The sequence below is a fragment of the Panthera pardus genome, unplaced genomic scaffold (assembly GCF_024362965.1).
Source record: "Panthera pardus isolate Hobbes unplaced genomic scaffold, ASM2436296v1 HiC_scaffold_8, whole genome shotgun sequence".
Classification (NCBI taxonomy): Eukaryota; Metazoa; Chordata; class Mammalia; order Carnivora; family Felidae; genus Panthera; species Panthera pardus.
The window spans coordinates 94,568,224-94,580,922 of NW_026527013.1; positions in this window are offsets into that span (position 1 = coordinate 94,568,224).

A 12,699-nucleotide genomic window follows, 5' to 3' on the forward strand; every position below is an offset into this window, starting at 1 on the left:
TATAAATTTGATGCAGAAAGGTTTTATATATGCTGGAATTAAATGCCTTAAAAGACAAGATTGTCAAGTCACCACCAGGCTTTGTTTTTAGGAAGCAACTTATTTAAAATTGTGTAGCATATAGAAAGCCAGTGTATTCTTTTGTTTCTTTAGGTACTCATGGCAAAACAAGACTTTCCTGGAAAACCGTATAGGTACCGGGAATATGGTCCCATTAGCATGCTGTTTCCATGACAAACCCTATTTTCAGATGGTTTGGTTTGCCTATTTTTTTTTTTAACCAGTTATCAGTTGAAGTCAATTTTACCCCCACGGTGTGCTTGATTTAGCTTTTATAGTAAATGTGTACAGATTATGAAAGCCTTCTGATGCTCTTTTTTTAAAGAGCCATTTTTCACTTAAACTTTGTGGGAGCAGAAAGTCATATTTTTAATCTCAGAGCCAGCCAGTGTCAAACATATGCAAAACAGCTGGATCAGATTTTTCAGTTAGTCTGGGGTTGTCACTTGTCAGCCTGGGTTTACAGTCCTGGTCCTTTTGTCTCCCTGAGCAATGAAGGCTTCTGCTATAGTTCCATCATTCCTAAAGTCCAGCATGTAACTAGGAAAGGAGACCACAATGAAGACCTGGTGGCCAATTTAAAAAATTGCCTAAACCACAAACTTAGAGGACTTGGGTGGCTTCAGATCACTTTCAATGATACCATGTTTTGGTCTTTAAAAAAAAAAAAAATTGTTTTTTTTAAAAGATGCCATATTTTTAGTGTGTGTGTGTTTGTGTTCAACTCTGGCTACTCTTGCCTTTATTACTTACTAATCTGTTGATTGGCTATAAGCCACATTTTATGTAACACACATGCAATTAATTGAAACCAGTGATATTGCACTGGGTATCTCTGATACATTTCTGATTATAACATTCTGTGTAACTGGGGCTTGAGAGATAAGAATCAGAATGTGGTCATCACATATGTCTTGAGGTGGACACTAGCTATGTTGTTATTGAATACTTCATGGAACATAGTAACTTCAAAGTCTTGCAGGATTAATCTTTAGGAGCCAAAATAAGATGTGGACTACACGTAAGAATTCTCCGGTTACATTACTAAAAAGAAATTGCAACACTATCTTAAATCCAAGGCTTTTATTTTATGGCCTTTACATTTGAAATGAGGTCTTACAAGGGATGTGGCAAAAAAAGAGTGTTTTTTTTGGTGACTCCTAAGATTTATATCTGTAGTTTGAACTGTTGGCAGATGCCAGTGGTCCCTAGAATTTGAAAAACAGTAGTTGAGCTTCAATCATGACTCAAATTTTCATAAACTTTTTGTGCTTCAATATTTCTATTCACTTTGGTCATAGCTTTTGACAATGGATTTATTAAACCATAATAATTATAGTAATAAAACAGCTTACTTGGAACCTAGTGATTAAAAGACACACTCTAGGCCAATTTCCTTAAGTAGTATCATGATTTGTGATGACAACTGTCTCTACTCCATTACAGAATCAAGTTCTTGTTTAAGATTCTCCTGTTGGAGATTTTGTTTATAAGTTGATTTGGGACCCAAGTAACAGGTCACATTAAAGGATTTCTCATAGAAATCTTTCTCATGTAATGGATTGGCTCAAGTACAATCCATAAGCAAATCCTGCAGTGAACATATGATAAATATTCTGAGGGTCATCAGTCTTCTAAGTCAAACAATCTTAAATTGCTTGAAGAAATAAGATATTTTTCAATAGAGATTTCTCTAAATAAATCTTTTTAAGATGGTGATATTCTAAAGAGGTATATTTTTGAGTGATAAAATTCAAATAATACTGCATTTTGTAAGGGAATCACCAATAAACTAGTTGGGTGGCATATTTGTATAACTAATAATTTTTAAAGTCAAGTATTGGAATAGCACTAATTTTGCACGTTTTACACACATGCTATTTTTTAAATAAAATTGACTTGAAGACAATTTTAAGTTTTAAAATTTATAATATGCATATTTCATATGAAGACCTCAAATAATTTTATTCACAGTGTAGACTTTCAAAACATGTTCATAGGAATACAGTGATGAACATGAAAAGAAACCGCTATTGCAGCTTTGAGATAGTTCTCTGTGGCCTGGATTTCTTTTCTTTCCTTTTTAAAAACCAAGTATCCTCTAATTTGTGGATATCTCCATGTTTCAGATCTCAATACCTGTTTGAATTAAATTTGCAGGGGAATAACTGCAGGATCCCCCCATAGACAAAGTGTGGCCTTTATTTCCTTTCAAGTTGGCAGCGTGTCCTTGCTTAAATGAAACACTCTGAGACAGATTGTTCTCTTGCCCTTGGAAATGCTCATCTTCACAAACACAGCAGCAAATACCTGGAAGTCATACAGGCTAGTTAAATGCATATTCCAAATGCCAATGCTACTTGATTGTTAGAAGAGTTGGGGTTTTTTTCCTTAAAAGTAGATTTAGAGACTATTCTTGACCTTATCTTTCCAACTCTTGGATTTTTTTTTTCAAGTTACCTTCAGTAAATCCTCTGTCAAAGACTCAAAACTCAGGTAGGATAATGCATTGTTTAGGTTTGCCCAGGGCTGAGGGGTTTCTTGGGATGTTGGACTTTCGATGGTAAAACCAGGAAAGTCCTACGGAAGCTGGGATGGTGAGTCACCCTGGCTTATGGAGTAAATTATGCTTCCAAGATAGAGTAAAAGCTTCTGTGGTGGTCACTGGTCCAGCATTAAAAGTATTCCACTGCAGCTTTAGGCTTTTTTGTTACCAGATGAAAAGGCAATGAACACAGCCCTTTGTAACTGAAGCTGAATGGAACATGAAGATACAATGGTGCACACCACATTGATATCTTGGCCATTCTGCCTTCTGCCTCCTGAAGAAATGGGGCATAGATACAGGAATCTCACTGACCACTGAGACCCATTCTTGCTAGTCATGAAATCAGGTTAAGTGAATGTTTTTACTTTAAAAAAATCTCAAAAGTATTCCCCTGAAATGAATAAAGTTTTTTTTTTAAATTGATGTTAAAGTTTATAAGATTGTAAGGAACTGTTAGGTTTTTGCATATATTTATTTTGTTTTCCTGTATAATAATACGGTCCACTGTAATGAGATTACAAACTCAAGAGGGATTACCACAAATGGCTAAAACTCAACATTTAATTTAATTGTCGTACTTTCTCTCAGAGGTAAGTAGGTTTAGCACCCATACTTTTCCCAAAACAAAAAGTATCTACAGGAGGGGAAAAGAAGATAAACTTAAGATTCCACATGGTTATTGGGATTTGTAGAATGCAGTGTGTGGAACATGCAATCCATAGTCTTTCTGTTCCCATGAAAACTCCTCAGAGTTGGTCGACACTTTTTATATTGAGTTTATCCTTCTCATATTCCTATCATCCTTTCTACAGTGAACATAAAACTTCACTGCCTTTGTTGTTGAAACAAAGTACTATTCTTGCTATCTTTTTTTTTTTTTTTTTTAACATTTATTCACTTTTGTGAGACAGAGAGAGACAGAGCATGAGTGGGGGAGGGGCAGAGAGAGAGGGAAACAATTCAAATCAGGCTCCAGGCTCTCAGCTGTCAGCACAGAGCCTGATGCGGGGCTCAAACTCACAAGCTGTGAGATCATGACCTGAGCTGAAGTCAGATGCTTAACCGACTGAGCCACCCAGGTGCCCCTCTTGCTATCTTTTAATTAAATTCAATGTAGAGGAATAAAAAAGATGTGAAGATTATGTAATTATTTCAGGAGGTACCTACACATTCATTTCTAGAACTGTGGTTCTCAACAGGGGTCAGTTTTACCCCCAAGAGACATTTGACAATACCTGAACATGTTTTTTATTGTCGTGACTGACATGTGGACTTCCTATGGGTATTTAGTGAGTAGAGGCCAGAAAGGCTACTAAACATTTTGCAGAGCACACGACAACTCCTGACAACAAAGAATGATCTGATCCAAAGTGCCAAAGTTGAGAAACCCTGGTCTAGTGGGATATACTGAAAATTGTGAAATAGATATTTTTAAATTATAAAATATATTAGAATTACAAAATAGAATTGAGAAAAAAATATGTATTTCCTTGTGTCTACAGCATGTGCTTTACTTTTGACCTACAAATTTTGTTTTAATTGACAAATAGCTTGATGATATTGCATAGCAGTAGTCAATGTATTCATCTGCTTGGGCTGCTGTAACAAAACACCACAGACTTGGTGACTTAAACAGCAGACATTTCTCCTAGTTCTGGGGCCTGGGATGTTCAATATCAAGGTACCAGCAGATTTGGTTTCTGATCCTGCTTCCTGGTTTACAGACAGCCAACACCCTTGCTATGTGCTCCCATGGCCCCCATGGGGGTGGAGAGAGATCTCTCTTCTAAGGGCACTAATCATGAGGGTCCCATACTCGTGACAGAGTTTAAACCTCATTATCTCCTCAACATCCCACCTCCAAATCCTACCACATGGGGGAGGGGGTAGGTTTCAACATATGAATTTTGAGGGAAGCAAACACTCAGCCCATAACAGTCAATAAAATATCTTGTTTAATGTTATTTACAGATTTCTTCCCACTGAAATTATGATACTGTATGTTCCTGTCTAGAAGAAAATAATAAAAGCAGATATTTTATTGACTGTTTAAGTCACCAAGTCTGTGGTATTCTGTTATAGCAAAATATCTCTTCTTTTTTCCCTATTCTTCTCCATCACCCCTTCACCTCTACTCTCTCGTCTCCTGTGATTTCCCCTCCCTTCTTTTCATCCTTCTACAACCCACCATTGTCACTGGTGGAAATTGAAACAGCATAATGCAAACTAATGCCTTATTTTTTCTGTATCCTCTTTTTAGGATAAGCATGTTTTACAAGACTTATTCAGATAAAAGATTAAGCTAATGGGCAGCCTTAAGGATAAATGACACAAACAATGTTCTGTATATTAATCAACTAATGATATTGCTCTTAAAGCATAAGTGCATTTCTATGCATTCATGCCTGCTTTGTGATATACTATTTCAAATTCAATTTCTTTATGGTTGCTGACAGTTCTGATCTAATTGGTAAGTTGTACACTTGGGTAACATGGCAACAGCCCATTGAGGACACTGTAAATTATGACCAGGAAGAGACTCATAATTTACTTTTAGAAATATGCTCCTTTACTGGATTGATAACTAATTGAAGAATTGCAGGAGTCCTATGTTTGTCCTTGTTGACTATATTGCCAAAGGGAACTTATTCAATAGCAGTTATGAAAATTGTCTCTGATACCACTGAAGCGTACTAAATGTATTTTGATGCATGAATTTGAGCAGGGTTTAGGGCTTGTATCAAAGTGGTTGATCGGTTATGACATCAGTTCCTCATTTAGAAACAGCAGCTAGCCATTTTGGTACCTTGGTCACTCCTGTGGTCTAGTGTATTGATGTTCTATCGCCACTGTAACAAATTACCAGAAACTTTAAAAACACAAATTTATTGGGGTACCTGGGTGGCTCAGTGGGTTGAGCAGCTAGCTTCAGCTCAGGTCATGATCTCATGGTTTGTGAGACCAAGCCCTGCATCGGGCTCTGTGCTGACAGCTCAGAGCCTGGAGCCTGCTTCCGATTCTGTGTCTCCCTCTCTCTCTGCCCCTCCCCTGCTCACGCTCTGTCTCTCTCTCTCTCTCAAAAATAAATAAGCATTAAAAAAATTTAAAAAACACAAATTTATTATCTTACAATTCTATAGGTCAGAGGTCTGACATTGGTCTCATTGGGCTAAAATCAAAGTGTTGCATAGCTATGTTTCTTTCTGAAGTTTCTAAGGGAAAATCCATTTCCTTGCCTTTTCCAGCTTCTAGAGGCCACCCCCATGGCTCATGGCATGCTTTCTCCATCTTCAAAGCCAGCGATATTGGGTCAAGTCTTTTCTCTTACTATCTGATTCTCTCTAATTGGGAATGGTCCTCTGCTTTTAAGGACTCATATGATTAGGTTGACACAGGATAAGGTTTTGAGGATTAGAGCATGGACATCTTTGAGGACCATTATTCTATCTGCTACATCTATGTTTAGCCGTTGGAAACAGCTAGAGGATCTTTCTTTTAGAAGTATTCCCGCCACATTCTCGTTCTTTACAATTCTGTTTTTTAAAAACCGGCTTCCTGAATTTCTTCTGTTCTCCATTTCATTCTCTCAAAGTATGCTTCTGTCAATGGCCAATTCCTCATTGATTTCCCCTCTCCCTTTACCTCATTTTCTGTTAAGCAGTCTGCAGTCCTAATCCTCTAACTCTATAGATTTCTTTATATTCCAGATGTCATCTTTCTTCCTCTTCCTTGCTACACATCCTCCCCTTTGCTACCCTTTATGTTGCCCTATGTGTCGTTTCAATACATATCCCTCTAGATTCATGTTTTGTGTCTGTCCCAGAAATAGGTCAGAAAGAGATGGAGAATGACTGATGTCAACCATCTTCTCCCAAGTGAACACATATAAGCCCACCACTTTTATTACAGGTGATATAACTTTATGGTTTTCCCGAGAAACACACCTTTCAAATGATTGCACTTTTGCCTTTTGATGAAGGGCTACATGTGAGGGACAGTGGACATAGTTCATCTCATCTCTGATTAATCTGATCTGTATTTCTAGCTGCGATTATAGATTTTAATTCTTTATGAAGTTACCATTATGTTTATAGGGAATTTTTTTCTCATGATTTTTAATTTAAATGTTTTTTAGAAAAAGAAAAATCTCAGTTGCCTGGGTTGCATTTTATACAAATTAAGGTAATGAATACACCTGCCCTAGTTTAAAATGTTGACACTCTTGGAGAAGAAATTTTTCTGGCATTACAAATGCATTTTTAAAAATGTTCTCTAAAATGTAATTTTGAGTCTACACTTGAAACCAACTGCAAGATTTTTTTTCTATCTAGACTGTTATGGCTAAAAGTACACATTTTCCTCCCATATACATATAAATCTGTCTGAAAAAATATGCCTTTTTCGGCAGCTATATAAGAAGAAGGATTTCAAATATTCATAGGAATCTCCAAATATGCATTATTTGCAAGCACCAAAATTTTCAGGGATTATATAAAGATATGGCAGAATTTCTAGAAATCAGTAATGAGTTAACATCTACAAAGTGATTGTCTAATACCACTACCATTTATTTTCTTTAAAAGTTTTACACCATTCATGTGCTGTATAACCTTTTTTCCCCAAGTAGGGATAATTCAGTAACAGAAAAGGGTCACCTGAATGCAGTAATGGCTGTATAAATAGCTATGTGTTTAAACATTTGTTTCATTAGAGCCATGTTGAATTAGCGTAAGAGGTGTAGGGTATGCTTAAAGATCTCAGCTAAGGCAAGTTATAGTGAAACCTAATTCAGTGTTAAAATCGGATGATCTTCAAAATATACACTATTTATCACAGGTGGCAATGGATACTAAGAATTCTTAAAATTGAGTATACTTAAGAATCATTCAAAGAGCTTATTAAATATGAAGATTTCTGACCTCTGTTTTAGAGACTGACTTTGTTGGCCAGGGAGGGATTCAGGAACCTCCATTCTGGTGGTTTGCATACTAGAGGTTCTTGTGCTTTTTGAAACACTGGGCTAAGTAAAGCTAAAGAAATGAGTAAGGAACTGATAGCACTCAGTCGAAGAAGAAAGATGACTTAGAGAAGAAACACACTAGCAGACCCAAGTAGGGGCAGGGTGATCTTGAGTGAAATTGGTGACAAGATATACAGGAGTGACGGTGGTAGTAGGACCCTCTGCTCCATCAGCCTCTCCCCATGTTTCTCAAGTTTTATGAAGTGTTTAGCAAACACAACTTCAAGGCAAGCCCCTACCCATTCCTTTCACTTGCACACCTCCTCTTATAAAGTTGTGGAAACTTCACTGGATTCAGGACCTCAATCTATGAGAAGTAACTTTTTTGGACTGTCAGCAGGGAGCAGACCTGTCCTGCCTGAATTGTCTTTTCCCCAAAGATCTAAATCAGGAATAGCCAGGGGCCAGGCTGGTATGCCTGACAGGCCCCTCTTCAAAGCCACGGAGTGGTTTGCCCAGGTCTCAAATTCTTTTAATTTTACTTTTTTTTTTAAATAAAAAGATAGGGCCTTGATTTCATAACTAGAGGTTAAAGCTTAACTTAGAATTGTCCCTTTAGTTAGAAGACTTTCAGAATCTAGGGGTGCTTCACTGCGTGAGCCAGTTGAGCATCTGTCTCTTGATTTTGGTGCAGGTCATGATCTCACAGTTGATGGGTTCAAGTCCGGCATAGGGCTCTGCACTGGCAGTATGGATCCTGTTTGGAATTCTCTCTCTCTTCCCCACTCTGCCCCTCCCCTGCTTATTTGCGCTCTCTCTCTCTCTCTCTCTCTCTCTCAAAATAAATAAATAAATAAACTTTACAAAAAAAGAAGACTTTCAGAATCGAATTAGTTCACCAAACACTAGGTAGGGAAGAAGGATGTATATTGTCTCTTTCTTAGAGACAGCTTGTGGTAACAACATAGAGAGGGAGACAGTACAGCAGGTGGAGGCTTGATGGTCAGGCAGAGGTGGGACTTCAAAAGGTACCAGTTTCCCCCAGGCGGGACCTCTTCGCTTTCAGTGGAGCAGCCATTGGCAGAAGCTGAGCTTGGAGGCTTCTCAGGCAGCTCACCTTCCCATCCTTTCCGATTTTGTTTGTTTAGGTTTTTAATACAAGTGACTTCTTAGAAGGCCTTTACTTCCCAGGGAATTCACTAATCAAGGTAATACTCTATTTATTTGCATAAACAAAGCTTTATGAAAGAGAAATTCATTCATCCACTAAGAAATGTGATCATTTCCACTGTTGTACCTGAGTGCTTCAAAGCACCATTGTTGTTGTTCACATCAATTAATCCAGGTAACTGGGAAACGTGAGTAAAATGGGGCTAAACTATATCCCAACTGATTTTACAAGATTATAAAAACAAACCCAAGCCTGAGATATCTAAACTCATGTTGTCTTAAACATGTTAAGAACTTGCTTCATAGGAAAGAATAATTACAGTACAGGGGAGAGGACAGTCACATCTTTTTAGAATGAAGTAATTTTATTCCACAGAACTTACTGGAGCTTGGAAAATTTCAAGCAGCCTTTTTCTTTGTCCTGGGAACATGCTTGGAAGAAATACTTCCTCCAAGTATGGTGACTATCATGTTAGCGTCTAGCTAGGGAATACAAAAAATAATTTTTGATAATTTTATTATTAAAATATTTTCATCATCTAAGTAAAGATGGATATTAAATTTCAAAATATTTATTAAATCTAATTATCTATTAATAGTCTTAATACTAATTCAAAAGACAGTTCATGGTTAATAAGAAAAAAAGTCATTAAACAGCCATTTCCCTAATCTTTTTTAAAATTTTTATTTACGGGTGCCTGGGTGGCTCAGTCGGTTAAGCGTCCGACTTCAGCTCAGGTCATGATCTCGCGGTCCGTGAGTTTGAGCCCTGCGTCAGGCTCTGGGCTGATGGCTCAGAGCCTGGAGCCTGCTTCCGATTCTGTTTCTCCCTCTCTCTCTGCCCCACCCCCGTTCATGCTCTGTCTCTCTGTGTCTCAAAAATAAATAAACATTAAAAAAAATTTTTTTAAATAAAAATAAAAAAAATAAAATTTTTATTTAAATTCCAGTTAGCTAACATGTGGTGTAATATTGGTTTCAGGTGTACAATATAATGATTCAACATTTCCATACATCATCCAGTGTTCATCATAACAAGCACACTCCTTAATCCCCATCACCTATTTCACCCATCTCCCACCCACCTCCCCTCTGGTAACCATTAGTTTGTTCTCCATAGTTAAGAGTCTTATTTCTTGGTTTGCCTCTCTATTTGTTTCCTTTGGTCATTTGTTTTGTTTCGTAAAGCCCACATATGAGTGAAATTATATGTTGTTTGGCTTTCTCTGACTGACTTATTTCACTTAGCATAATACTCCCTAGCTCCATCTATAGTGTTGCAAATGGCAAGATTTCATTCTTTTTTTATGGCTGAGTAATAATCCGTTGTGTGTGTGTGTGTGTGTGTGTGTGTGTGTATGTGTGTGTATACACCACCCCTTCTTTATCCATTCATCAGTCGATGGACATTTGGGCTATTTCCATAATTTGGCCATTATAGATAATGCTGCAGTAAACATTGGGATGCATATATCCCTTTGAATTGGTATTTTTGTATTCTTTGCATAAATACCTGGTAGTGTGATTGCTGGGTCATCGGGTAGTTTCATTTTTGACTTTTTGAGGAACCTCCATACTGTTCTCCAGAGTGGCTGCCCCAGTATGCATTTCCACCAACAGTGTAAGAGGGTTCCCCTTTCTCCACATCCTCGTCAATTGTGTGGGGGCATAGGCTTTCAATTCTATTGTGTAGAAAAACTTAGAGTGGTGCTGGGTCACATGGTAATTCTATGTGTAATTTTTTGAGGAGCTACTAAACAGTTTTACAAAGTGGCTTCACCATCCCACCAACATTGTAATTTCGAATTACTTCACCTCCTTGCCAACACTTGTTATTGTTTTTTTTTATTGTAGCCATTTTAATAAGTGTGAAATGGTATCTCAATGTGGTTTTGGTTTGCATTTTCATTTTTCATTATTTTGAAACAATTCAGTGGTGAAAAAGGAAAGTCATGATGGTTTTCATGCCTCTAAATAAACTGAAAAAACAAAGCGACACTAGAATTAGTTCATAGTTTACCTATCTATTTATATATCAGGCTAATATTAATATTAAGGATGCGTTAATATAATATTAATAAAAAGGATGGATATGGCTTATCAAAATGTGTAGTATAACATAAATGTGTAAAAATATAAAGTATTACTATTAGCAGTGGAACTTACTGTTTTCAGTGTGTAGAAACAGGTAACTTGTTATATGCAACACGTGTGTCATTAGGCTTGTATACTCACCAGAAGTGGGTTAAAATTGTCTTTGAGCTTCCTAGGAGCCAAAGTATAAAGTGACAAACTGTAAAATTCATAATGCTCCTAAGACTACAAACAATTTAGAATCTTTTACTGACTGTTGTAGAGTCGCTCTCTATTCTCTGTGTGATCCCTCTGGTCTCAAGAAGATACTGAATCTTGATGCAGTCCTTTTCATTGCTGACTATTCCAGATGATGGAAGAGCTAAAATTAGCCTCTCACTTCCTTCTGCCTGCCAAGTCTTTATTTATTCCCCTGTTCGCCTGCCCTCAGTTACCACTAAGAAAATTCAAATTCCAGTCTTCCAGGCCAAACTCATGTTCTTTTTTTCTTGGTGGGTCCTTAATGCCCCCAGACAGAATTAATTTTCCTCTCTCTGTGTTCCCATAGCACTTTTTAAGCAAGCATTGTATAGAATTTATCACTGTGATTCATTTATGTGTCAGCCTTCCCCAGTGGACAGTGATTGGTTTCACAGGAGGGAAGTGTCTTCATTTTCATATCCTCAGGCCTGGCACAAAGCGGGTACTCAAGAAAGGGTGGTTGTGTCAAATAGATTACATCAATCACTCCTGACTTACTACCCTCCCATGAATATAGGTCAGTTGTTGCTGTTCCTCTTCATAAGTGACTCCCAGAATGAAAATATGTTTTTCGGATTTTAGTCTATTGGTGTGCAAAATGCCCATCTGCTCTCCAAACCAGGTTTTCCTCAGCTTCCGTTTTCTAATCTAAATGTAAGCCTTTATTTGTATTCCAGATAAATGTAATTCTGTTTCCTTCAGGGAAAATAACTTCATCTTGCCAGACTAAAATGATAAATTTCAGTTTAAATTTTGTCATCTGTCGTATCACTCTTATCAACCAGTTTGATGTCAGCTGTGTATGGAAGGATAATGTGAAACATGTGCGTTTGCCTTTTTAATGTAATTATGTATTGAGTGCCGAAGAAAAAAAAAATCCAGTACGTCTAATTATTTATCGGGAAATTTGTGTTGTTCTTCTAATTCATAGTTCTAAAAATATGACACTTATCTCTCTCTCTACCCCCCACCAAAGCTTTCAAGAGCTTTGGAAAAATTGCCATCATTTAATATATGTGTTCTCTGCCTGATATGTCTCCTGGACCCCCAAAGACACATAATTAGCAGTTATGTGTCCCTCCTATGCACTTATGTAGCATCCTGTACATTCAGTACCTTAGAGTTTACGCATTTTATGTAATAGTTTGTAGGGGCGCCTGGGTGGCTTAGTCTGTTTAAGCATCCGACTTTAGCTCAGGTCATGATCTTGCAGTTTGTGAGTTCAAGCCCTGCATCTAGCTCTGTGCTGCCAGCTCAGAGCCTGGAGCCTGCTTTGGATTCTGTCTCACTCTCTCTCTGCCCCTTCCCTGTTTGCACTCTGTCTCCCTGTCTCTGTCTCTCAAAAATAAGTAAACATTAAAAAAATTAATAGTTTGTAGAGTTACCTCTTTTCCTTACCAATTGATAGTCACTGCTTTATTTAGTATCTCAACGGCTTAACACGTTGCCTGGCTAAAGTTTTATTTGGGTCAAATCTTCTTTAGGTCAATTACATAATATGTATAAATACTATGTTCTTTCATGTGGTTCTACCACTAGATCTGTTTTGTTAAAAAGAGGGGCTGTGATAATCTCATAGTAGCAAGAGGCATTGTTTCAGGGAAGGTTAAGGCAGTCAGCAGATCAA